The sequence below is a fragment of the Mobula birostris genome, chromosome 1, assembly GCF_030028105.1.
Source record: "Mobula birostris isolate sMobBir1 chromosome 1, sMobBir1.hap1, whole genome shotgun sequence".
In the NCBI taxonomy this organism is placed as follows: domain Eukaryota; kingdom Metazoa; phylum Chordata; class Chondrichthyes; order Myliobatiformes; family Myliobatidae; genus Mobula; species Mobula birostris.
This window is the reverse complement of record NC_092370.1, coordinates 5,078,877-5,090,182: the sequence shown is the minus strand read 5'-3', so window position 1 is coordinate 5,090,182 and position 11,306 is coordinate 5,078,877. Positions and strand designations below refer to the sequence as shown.

Here is an 11,306-nt window from a genome sequence, read left to right as displayed (position 1 = left end):
GGTGAGTTTAACAGGTGTCATTCATTCATTAGCATAGCTAACGTTATTTAAACTAGCTGGCCAGCTGCTAAGGAGCTACTCTATTGCAGACATCCCACCTCTCTCGGAAGTCTCCCGCAAATTGATGGTGCTACCTCCCTGAAATGAGTTTTTGCAGGGTGGGATGTCTGTGTAACCCATGGTTATTTAAGTTACTGTCACCTTCCTGGCAGCTTGAACCAGTCTGGCCATTCTCCTCTGACCTCTCTCATTAACAAGACTTTTTCGCCCACAAAACTGCTGCTCATTTGATGTTTTTGATGGTAGGTGAGTCTAAGACCAGAGGATACAGGCTTGGAGTAGAGAGATGTCCATTTTGAACAGACATGAGGAGGAATTTCTTTAGCCAGAGAATGAGGAATCTGTGGAATTTGTTGCCACAAGTTGCTGTGGAGGATGTTACTGGGTACCTGTATACTTAAGACAGAGGTTGGTAGATTCTTGACTAGTCGGGGTATGAAGAGTTATGAGGAGAAGGCAAGATAGAGAGGGCAGAGAGAGAAGATGGATGAACCATCATGAAATGGTGGAGCAGACTTCAGACATCCATCCTCTCCCGGAAGTTCCGGGAGTTTCCCGCATATTGATAGCGGCTCCCTGATGCCCAGAAATTATATACAATATCCTGGAAATAGATTTTTTTGAGAGAGAGAGAGAGAGAGGGAGAGCGAGCATCCTGATTGGTCTCTCTTCGTGCTAAGAGTAGTCCCCAACCACCGGACCACGAGGAAACAATATGAGTCATTTGCACCTTTCCTCATTCCCTGTCACGCACTGTTGAACTTTAATGCATGCGAGGTCATCAGTGACCCAAGACGTGCAAAGGAATGGGTCCATGACCCATTTGTGTATGTCCCCGGTGAATCATCCATGTCAGTGCGGGAAGAAGATCAACTCCTCGAGCTTGCAAATGACGGCGGGCTGAAAAGTATGTTTGACATAACATCTCTGCCAGCATTCTGGATCAAAGTCAAGGCTGACTATCCTGAGATAGCCACGAAAGCACTGAAAACATTGCTTCCATTTCCAACATATTTCTGCGAAGCAGAGTTTTCTGCAATGAATGCAACAAAAACTGAATTGCTGAATAGACTGGACATAAGGAATCCCCTTCGAGTATCGCTGTCTCCCATCACTCCTCGATAGGACCGTGTTGTTGCAGGGAAACAAGCCCAGAGCTCCCACTGATTCAGCGATATTGGTGTGTTGCAATGATTTTATATGTTCATAAGGGGAAAATATGTGCCGTGTGTTTAATATCCAAACATTACTTAAAATGTTATGATGTGATTGACTTATAAGTGACTTATAATTCAGTGGTCCCCACCCTCCGGGCCGTGAAGAATGCAGCGGTGGCCGGAACGCACCCAGCACATCTTTAAGAAAAAAGGAGAAATAAACAAGCTAATTAATTAGGTGCCGCCCGGCACGTAAATGTCGGCCCAGATAAGAGGCGATTGCCGATTGCGTCGCCTCTGATCTAGACCGACAGTTACATGCCGGATGGCACCTAATCAATTAGCTTGTTTATTTCGGCTTTTTTCTTAAAGATGTGCTGGGTGCGTCCCGGCTACCACTGCATTCTTCACGGCCCGGAGGTTTGGGACCACTGTTATAGACTTATCACTACATTCATGCGAGGAAAATATGCACTGTGTGTTTAATATTAAATTCATTAGATAAACCCCTTTAGAAACGAAATTGAGTGTATCAGCCACTTGCAAGTGGCTTATAGTTGACTTATCACCTATATTCCGGAGGCGTTTAACACCCACCCCCCACCCCCCGTCGGCCGGTGCGCAAGAATATTGTCAATATTAAACTGGTCCGTGGTGCAAAAAAGGTTGGCGACCCCCTGATTTAAACTAGCCGGCTAGCTTCCAAGGAGCTACGCTATTGATGTCCTACGTGATGTCCTATCATGTCTCCTCTCAAGACAAAAAAACAACAAAAAAACCCCCTAAAAAAAATAGGTGTACAGGATAATAAGAGGAATAGATAGAGTGGATAGCCAGCGCCTCTTCCCCAGGGCACCACTGCTCAATACAAGAGGACTTGGCTTTAAGGTAAGGGGTGGGAAGTTCAAAGGGGATATTAGAGGAAGGTTTTTCACTCAGAGAGTGGTTGGTGCGTGGAATGCACTGCCTGAGTCAGTGGTGGAGGCAGATACACTAGTGAAGTTTAAGAGACTACTGGACAGGTATATGGAGGAATTTAAGGTGGGGGCTTATATGGGAGGCAGGGTTTGAAGGTCAGCACAACATTGTGGGCCGAAGGGCCTGTACTGTGCTGTACTATTCTATGTTCTATGTGATGAGGCCAAACTCCCCATAGACTTGCTTAGAGTTGTAATAGAATTAACATGATAAGTACATATTTTAATGTCACATTTGCTGCATATACCTAACTTGATTTACAGATTAGACAAAATCACTAAACGAAGTATTACATACACCCTTGGAGGTCGACCGGGGAGGGGGGCGGTGGAGGGGGGATATGGGGTTGTGGGGGGCGGGGGTGCTACCTCCCTGAAATGAGTTTTTGTAGGGTGGGATGTCTGAGAGACTTGATGGGCCAAATGGTCTAATTTTGCTCCTGTATCTTATGGTGTTATCAGATTTCTGAATGGTCCATGAATAACTTATTATCCCTTTCTTTTTGCACTATTTATTCCTGTAGTTTATAGGATTTTATGTCTTTGAACTGTACTGCTGCTGCTGCAAAACAACAAATTTCATGTCATATGTCAGTGATAATAAATCTGATTTTGAAATATAAACATTCCCCTCAAAATAAAATGACAATGACCACACTTGAAAATAAGCCGCTCGTGTTTGGGAGCCGTGTTTAACATAGGCCATTGCTGCCAGGGAAACCATGTTTCAGATCAGCCGGACAGTATTTTCTGCTGCACTCGTGTGGGGCGTTCCGGCTGGAGAGCAGGGTTGGTTGCTAACTTGTCTATCTGTTATGTCGTAGCTGGCATCTTAAAACGCATTTTTTTCTGTCCTTCGTTCTAGTGTTTATCAAGGGCGATCGGTACTTGGTATTTATTGAAAAGGTTGCATTTTTGGATAGTCCCTGTGCTGCGGTTCGGTGTGTGCATCAGATCACGGCTTCCTGTAGCTTCATGAGGGTATTTTCAAACGCCGAATGACTTCTTATATGTTCATTTCCTGTACTCACGCGGTCTCGGTAAATTTATCCTCCAAACTGAATATCAGATCTAAAGCAGAGGAGTGCTTTTACTATTTCCACACTGTATCCTGCAAATGAACCCAGGTGGTGTGGGCTTGTGTGTTCTCAGAGGCTGTTATCAACTCTGTGTGAGAGGGATCAGAAGATTTATTTTGTGTTAAGAGAACAATATTCGTGGTTAACTTTGACGTTTTCTCATTTGTTGTGAATTGAAGTGTAGAGCTGCTGTGAAGACGGGGTTGATAGATGATTGCATATCATAAGTCAAGAGATGCAGTTGTTGGCATTCCAGAGTAACAAAATGCTGGAAGAACTCAGCGCGTCAGGCAGCATCTATGGAGAGGAATAAGCAGTCGATGTTTCAGGTTGAGACCCTTTAGGACCCTAGGTAAAGCAGCATCCATCATCGAGAAACCCCACCACCCAAACTATGCTCTCTTCTTACTGCTGCCATGAGGAAGAAGGTACAGGAGCCTCAGGCTCACAGTACCAAGTTCAGGAAAAGTTATTACCCTCTCAACCATCAGGCTCTTGAACAAGAGGGGATAACTTCACAATCCCCATTACTGAACTGTTCCCACAATCCATGGACTCACGTTCAAGAACCCTTCACCACATGTTCTCGATATTTATGGATTATATGTTTACTATTATTATTATTTCTTTTTTTCTTTTTTATTTGCACAGTTCGTTGTCTTTTGAATTCTGCTTTCGAGTGCAGTCTTTCATTGACTCTGTTATGTTTCTTGAATTTACTTGTGTAAGCTTGCAAGGAAACAATTTTCTGGGTTGTATATCATGACGTATAGGTACTTTGATAATACATTTACATAGAACATAGAATAGTACAGCACAGTACAGGCCCTTCGGCCCACTCTATCTATTCCTCTTATTATCTTGTACACCTCTATCATGTCTCCTCTCATCCTTGAAGTTTGAACATACAAAGATACAGAGCAATTGCTAAAGCACAAATAATAGATTGAAGAGCTACCAATATAAGCAATATGAAATAAAAAAAAATACCCAGGAGCTGCGTCAACACTTGGAAAATAGGATCTGGAAATGCTGGGTGAATTAATTTTGAGGAAAATATACAAGTGATTGTACAGATATTGTATTAAATTCTGTACTCACAACGGTTCAGTTTTCAATTCATCATCTGTACTGAATGATCTAATTTTTGGTTGGAACCTTAAAATTAGTGGAGTGTCTCTTAACTGCAGTAGGGAGATGTGAAAGTATTTTTATTATGGGTAAGGTACCAGAATAGACAGAAGATTGGCTGACTGGCCGGAGGCAAAAAGATTTTTTTCTGGTTTTCTGCCGGTAACTGTTGGTGTTGGGACTGCTTCTTTTCATGCTATGTGTCAATGATCTGGATGACAAAATTGATGGCTTTGTGGCTAAGTTTGCAGATGATATGAAAACAGGTGCTGAGGAAGCTGTGAGTCTGCAGAAGAACTTAAACAGATTAGGAGAATAGGCAAAAAAGTGGCTGATGGAATAGAGTGTAGGGAAGTGTATGGTCACACACTTTGGTAGAAAGAATAAGAGCGTAGAATTTTTAAGTGGGAAGAAAATTCAGAAATTAGAGGTGCAGAAGAACTTGGGAGTTCTTGTGCAGGATTCCCTAAAGCTTAACTTGCAGGTGAGTCAGGGTCAAGGAGGGCACAGGCAATGTTAGCATTCATTTCAAAAGGGATAGAATATAAAAGCAAGGATGAATGCTGAGGCTTTATAAGGCATTGATCAGACTACTAGGAGTACTGTGAGCAGTCCTGGGCCCCTTATCTAAGAAAGACATGTGGCATTGGAGAGGATCCAGAAGAGGTTCACAAGATTGATCCTGGGAATGAAAGGGTTAATGTACGTGGAGTGTTAGATGGGCCTGTACTGGAGTTTAGAAGAATGCGGATACGATAGGTTATTTTAAGAGACTCCTGGATAGGTACATGGAGCTTAGAAAAATAGAGGGTTATAGGTAACCCTAGGTAATTTCTAAAGTAAGTACATGTTCAGCACAGCATTGTGGGCCGAAGGGCCTGTATTGTGCTGTAGGTTTTCTATGTTTCTAATGAGGGGGATCTCATTGGAACCTATGGAATATTGAAAGGCTAGATAGAGTGGATGTGGAGAGGCTGTTTCCTATAGTGGTGGAGTAAAGAGGAATCTCTTTAGCCAGAGGGTGGTGAATCTGTGGAATTCGTTGCCACTGACAGCTGTGACGTCCAAGTCACTGGGTATATTTAATGGAGGGTGATAGGTCAGGACGTTGAAGGTTACAGAGAGAAGGCAGGAGAGTCGGGATAATAAATCAGCATGATGGAATGGTGGAGCTGACTTGATGGGCTGAATGGCTTATGCTTTTACTCTCTTACTGTCACTGGATAATAACAGTGAATGGTTTGCAGATAGGATTGTTATTCATTTAAACTGTGATGCATTCCACTGTTTAATGGGTGTTGAATCACTTTGTAAACAATGGGAAGGTCAAAGCCATTGTCTTTAGTGTTTACCAATGCTTCTGTTCGCTTGAAGTTAACCCCAAACCTCTTGGTTGAATCAGTATTCTGAATTATATTATCCTATTGGATTCAGAGCAAAACTTCTAATCTTTTATTTCCTGTACACACAAAATACTCTGCAGATGCTGGGGTCAAAGCAACACTCACAATACGCTGGAAGAACTTAGCAGGTCGGGCAGCATCCTTGAGAACAATCAGTCAACGGTTCGGGCCGGAACTCTTCGTCAGGACTGAAGAGGGAAGGGGCAGAGGCCCTATAAAGAAGGTGGGGGGAGGGTGGGAAGGAGAAGGCTGGTAGGTTCCAGGTGAAAAACCAGTAAGGGGAAAGATAAAGGGGTGGGGGAGTGGAAGCAGGGAGGTGATAGGCAGGAAAGGTGAAGAAGGAATAGGGGAAAGCGAAATGGGTAGAAGGAGGAGGCGGAACCATGAGGGAGGTGATAGGCAGCTGGGGGAGGAGGCAGAGTGACATAGGGATAGAGGAAGGGAGGAGGAGGGAATTACCAGGTTGGAGAATTCTATGTTCGTACCAAGGGGCTGGAGACTACCTAGACAGTATATGAGGTGTTGCTCCTCCAACCTGAGTTTAACCTCATCGTGGCAGTAGGTGAGGCCATGTATGGACATATCTGAATGGGAATGGGAAGCAGAGTTGAAGTAGGTGGCAATCGGGAGATCCTGTCTGTTGTGGCGGATGGAGCGGAGGTGCTTGACGAAGCAGTCCCCCAATCTGCGTCGGTGCTCCCGGTGCAGCCTCCTCTACATCGGTGAAACCCGATGCAGATTGGGGGACCGCTCCATCCGCTGGAATGTTATGATGAGGTTGTATAAGGCGTTGGTGAGGCCGAATCTGGAGTATTGTGTTCAGTTTTGGTCACCAAATTACAGGAAGGATATAAATAAGGTTGAAAGAGTGCAGAGAAGGTTTACAAGGATGTTGCCGGGACTTGAGAAACTCAGTTACAGAGAAAGGTTGAATAGGTTAGGACTTTATTCCCTGGAACGTAGAAGAATGAGGGGAGATTTGATAGAGGTATATAAAATTAGGATGGGTATAGATAGAGTGAATGCAAGCAGGCTTTTCCACTGAGGCAAGGGGAGAAAAAAACCAGAGGACATGGGTTAAGGGTGAGGGGGGAAAAGTTTAAAGGGAAGATTAGGGGGAGCTTCTTCACACAGAGAGTGGTGGGAGTATGGAATGAGCTGCCAGACGAGGTGGTAAATGCGGGTTCTTTTTTAACATTTAAGAATAAATTGGACAGATACATGGATGGGAGGTGTATGGAGGGATATGGTCCGTGTGCAGGTCAGTGGGACTAGGCAGAAAATGGTTTGCCACAGCCAAGAAGGGCCAAAGAGCCTGTTTCTGTGCTGTAGTTTCTATGGTTCTGTGGTTCTATATACCGTATAGGTAGTCTCCAGCCCCTTGGTATGAACATAGAATTCTCCAACTTCCGGTAATTCCCTCCCCCTCCCTTCCCCTATCCCTATGTCACTCTGCCTCCTCCCCCAGCTGCCTATCACCTCCCTCATGGTTCCACCTCCTTCTACTACTCATTGTGTTTTCCCCTATTCCTTCTTCACCTTTCCTGCGTTTTCCCCTATTCCTTCTTCACCTTTCCTGCCTATCACCTCCCTGCTTCCCTCCCCCACCCCTTTATCTTTCCCCTTACTGGTTTTTCACCTGGAACCTACCAGCCTTCTCCTTCCCACCCTCCCCCCACCTTCTTTATAGGGCCTCTGCCCCTTCCCTCTTCAGTCCTGACGAAGGGTTCCAGCTCGAAACGTTGACTGATCGTTTCCATGGATGCTGCCCGACCTGCTGAGTTCCTCCAGTGTGTTGTGAGTGTTACTTTTATTTCCTGTCACCTTTACTTCACTCATTTCTGCTCCTTCCTTGAGTAGTCTGAGAAAACAAGGTTTTTCATTTTGCAAACACGAGGAAATCTACAGATGCTGGAAATTCAAGCAACGCACATCAAAGTTGCTGGTGAACGCAGCAGGCCAGGCAGCATCTCTAGGAAGAGGTACAGTTGATGTTTCAGGCCGAGACCCTTCGTCAGGACTACTGCCTTCTCCAGCAATTTTTATGTGTGTTTTTCATTTTGTTTCAATTACCCTGAGATTTCTGAACAGGCCATAAGCACTTGTTATTCCTGTTTTTGCATTATTGATTCATTATTGTATTTTATAGATTTTTGTCTCTGTGTACTTCACTGATGCCAGAAAAAACAAACTCCACGTCATATGTCAGAGATAATAAATCTGATTGAGTCTTTAGTGCTCTCCTGACCTTCCTTCCATCAACCCTAAATCCTATTCATCTTCATCTGTGATCCAGTTACTCTTGAGTTTCTATTTCTGATTTTATATTCTACTTTACAGAAACCATGCTGACTTTGACTTATTTTATCATTAGTCTCCAGTACCCCGAAACCTCATCCTTAATAATTGACTGCAACACTTTCCCAACCACTGAGGTTAGGCTAACTGGCCTATAATTTCCTTCCTTTCGCCTTCCTCCCTTCTTAAGGAGCAGAGTGACATAATCTTCCAGTTCCCTGCGACCATGCCAGAATCAAGTGATGCTTGAAAGATCATGACCTTTCTCAGGGCTCTGGGATGTAGTCCATCTGGCCCTGGTGATTTATCCACTTTAAAACCTTTGAGTTTGTTTACCACTCTTTCCTTTAGATTAGATTAGATTCAACTTTATTGTCATTGTGCTGAGTACAGATACAAAGCCAGTGAAATGCAGTTGGCATCTGACCAGAAATGCAAAGAATAGTGTTATTTACAAAATAACTGCAAATAAAAAGTAAGTGTTACAGCACACAAATATAAAAGTAATGAGACGGTACAATATGGGTGCAATACTGCTTAGCGCTGCGATGAGAGGTTCAGCAGGGTCACAGCCTCAGGGAAGAAGCTCTTCTTGTGCCTGCTGGTGTGGGAGCGGAGGCTCCTGTAGTGCCTACCGGATGGGAGGAGAGTAAAAAGTCCATGGTTAGGGTGAGATGCATCCCTGATAATGCTTTTCACCCTGTCCAGGCAGCGTTTATGGTAGATGTTCTCAATGGTGGGCAATTGGGTGCCGATAATCCGCTGGGCAGTTTTCACCACACGCTGGAGTGCTTTGCGGTCCAATATGGGACAATTGCCATACCACACTGAGATGCAGTTGGTGAGTATACTCTCAATGGTACAGCGGTAAAAGTCTGTCAGTACCCTGGGACAGAGGTGAGCTTTCTTGATGCAGGAAATAAAGGCACTGTTGCGCCTTTTTGATCGGGACGGAGGAGTTCAGGGACCAGGTAAGATCCTCGGAAATGTGGACACCAAGGAATTTGAAGCTTGATACACGCTCCACTACAGCTCTGTTGATGTAGATGGGGACGTGAGTGAGGCTCCTTGCATGCCTGAAGTCCACAATGATTTCCTTGGTCCTCTGGGTGTTAAGAGCCAGGTTGTTGTTGGCACACCACGCGGCCAGGTGCTGGACCTCGTCCCTGTAGGCAGTCTCGTCATCCCCTCTGATCAGGCACCGTGGTGTCGTCTGAGAACTTGATTATGGAGTTAGAACTATTGTAATAGCAGTGGTACTCACTCCTGCTCCCTGGCACACACAGACCTCTGGCGCGCTGCTAGTGTCTTCCACAGTAAAGAATGCAATGTATTCATTAAGTTCATCTGCCATTTCTCTTTCCCCCATTACTACCTCACCAGCATCATTTTCTAATGGTCCAATATCAACTCTCATCTCCCTTTTACTCTTTATATAACTGAACAACTTTTGGTATCCTGCCTTATATTGTGGGCTAGTATATGCCCTCAAATATCTCATTTTCCTTTCTTATAGCTGTTCCAGTTGCCTTTTGTTGGATTTTAAAAGCTTTCCCATCACCCAACTTCCCACTCACTTTTAGTACCTTATATGCTCTTTCCCTGGCTTTTATGCAGTACTTAACTTCAGTTGTCGGCCACAGATGCCTACCCCTGCCATTTGAGAACTTTTTCCTCTGTGGGACATATCTATCCTGAGCCTTGTGAACTTTTCCCAGAAACTTCAGCCACCTCTGCTCTGCCATCGTCCCCGCCTGTGTCTTCCACCTGGTCAAGCTCCTCTCTCATGCCTCTGTAATTCCCTTTATTCCATTTCGATATTGATACATGTGATTTATGCTTCTCCCTCTCAAATTGCAGATTGAATTCAAGCATATTATGATCACTGCCTCCTAAGGGTTCCTTTACATTGAGCTCCCTAATAAGATCTGGTTTATTACACAACACCCAATCTAAGATAGCCTTTCCTTGAGTAGGCTCAAGCACAAACTGCACCAAAAAGCCATCTCATAGGCATTCAACAAATTCTTTCTTTGTGTGGACACCAACCTGATTTTCCCAATCCCCTTGCATATTAAAATCCCCCATTACAATTGTGACATTACCCTTATTACATGTCTTTTCCAGCTTCCTTCGCAATCTCAACCCCACATCTTGGCTATTATTTGGAGGCCTGTATATGAACCCCATAATGATTTTCTACCCTTGCAGTTTCTTAACTCCACCCACAAAGATTCAACATTCTCTGACCCTGTGTCACCTTTTTCTAAAGATGTAATTCCATCCCTTACCAACAGAGCCACACCATCGCCTTTGCTTCCTGCTTGTCCTTTTGATACAAAATATATCCTTTGATGTTAAGCTCCCAACTATGAGTTTGTTTCCGCCAGGACTCAGATGCCCACAGCGTCATACCGACCTATCTCTAATTGTGCCACGAGTTCATCCACCTTATTCTGAATGCTACGCGCATTTAAATACAGCACCTCCAGTCGTGCATTCTTCGCCCTTTTGAATTTTGCCTCTGTGGTACAATTTAACTCTTTGCTCTGTCTGCGTTTGTACTCAATCATTGGCTTGTCCTTCCTTACATTCATGTTACACTCATCATCTACTTGTAGACCTGCTGGATCATCCTTAGCTCTGTCATCCTGGTTCCCATCACCCTGCCATATTAGTTTAACCCACCCCCAACAGCTCTACTAAACCTTCCTGCAAAAATATTGGTCCTTATTGGATTCAGGTGCAACCGTCCTTTCAGTACAGCTCCCACCTGCCCAAAAAGAGTTACTCATTATCCAGAAATCTGAATCCATTGTCCCCTTGGTTTTCAAGGTGGCAACCATTATTCCACTGCCAAAGAAGGCAACAGTAATCTGCCATTAACATCAACCATTATGAAGTGCTTTGAGCGGCTGGTCATGGACCACATTAAAGCTTTTCTCCCAGCTACATTGTACCCGATCCAGTTCACATTGCTCAAGTTGATCCACTGGCGATACAACAGGCTTTGCCCTCCTCTCTGTCCTGCCCATCTTGTAAATGGGAACTTGTATGCCAGATGGCTATTTACAGATTTCATTTCAGTGTTCCACACCATCATACCCCAGAAACTGGTGGGGAAACTGTCCTTGATGCGTCTCTACGCCTCCCTCTGAAATTGGATACTGGACTCAGTAATAATGAGGCCACAGTGAGTCT

At 44.3% G+C, this 11,306-nt stretch overlaps 1 protein-coding gene across 2 annotated transcripts in view; it reads left to right on the top strand.

Moving 5' to 3' along the window:
* The first annotated feature begins 2,957 nt into the window (after positions 1 to 2,957).
* LOC140194557 (probable C-mannosyltransferase DPY19L4) overlaps positions 2,958 to 11,306 on the top strand; it is a 99,780-nt gene continuing 91,431 nt past the window's right edge. The window contains exon 1 of one of the 2 annotated variants that reach the window (XM_072251784.1): positions 2,958 to 2,983. The gene's annotated coding sequence lies outside the window, so the exon portion shown is untranslated. Of the gene's footprint in view, positions 2,984 to 8,927; positions 8,947 to 11,306 lie in introns of those variants that run through there. The other variant, XM_072251790.1, reaches the window with a different exon arrangement.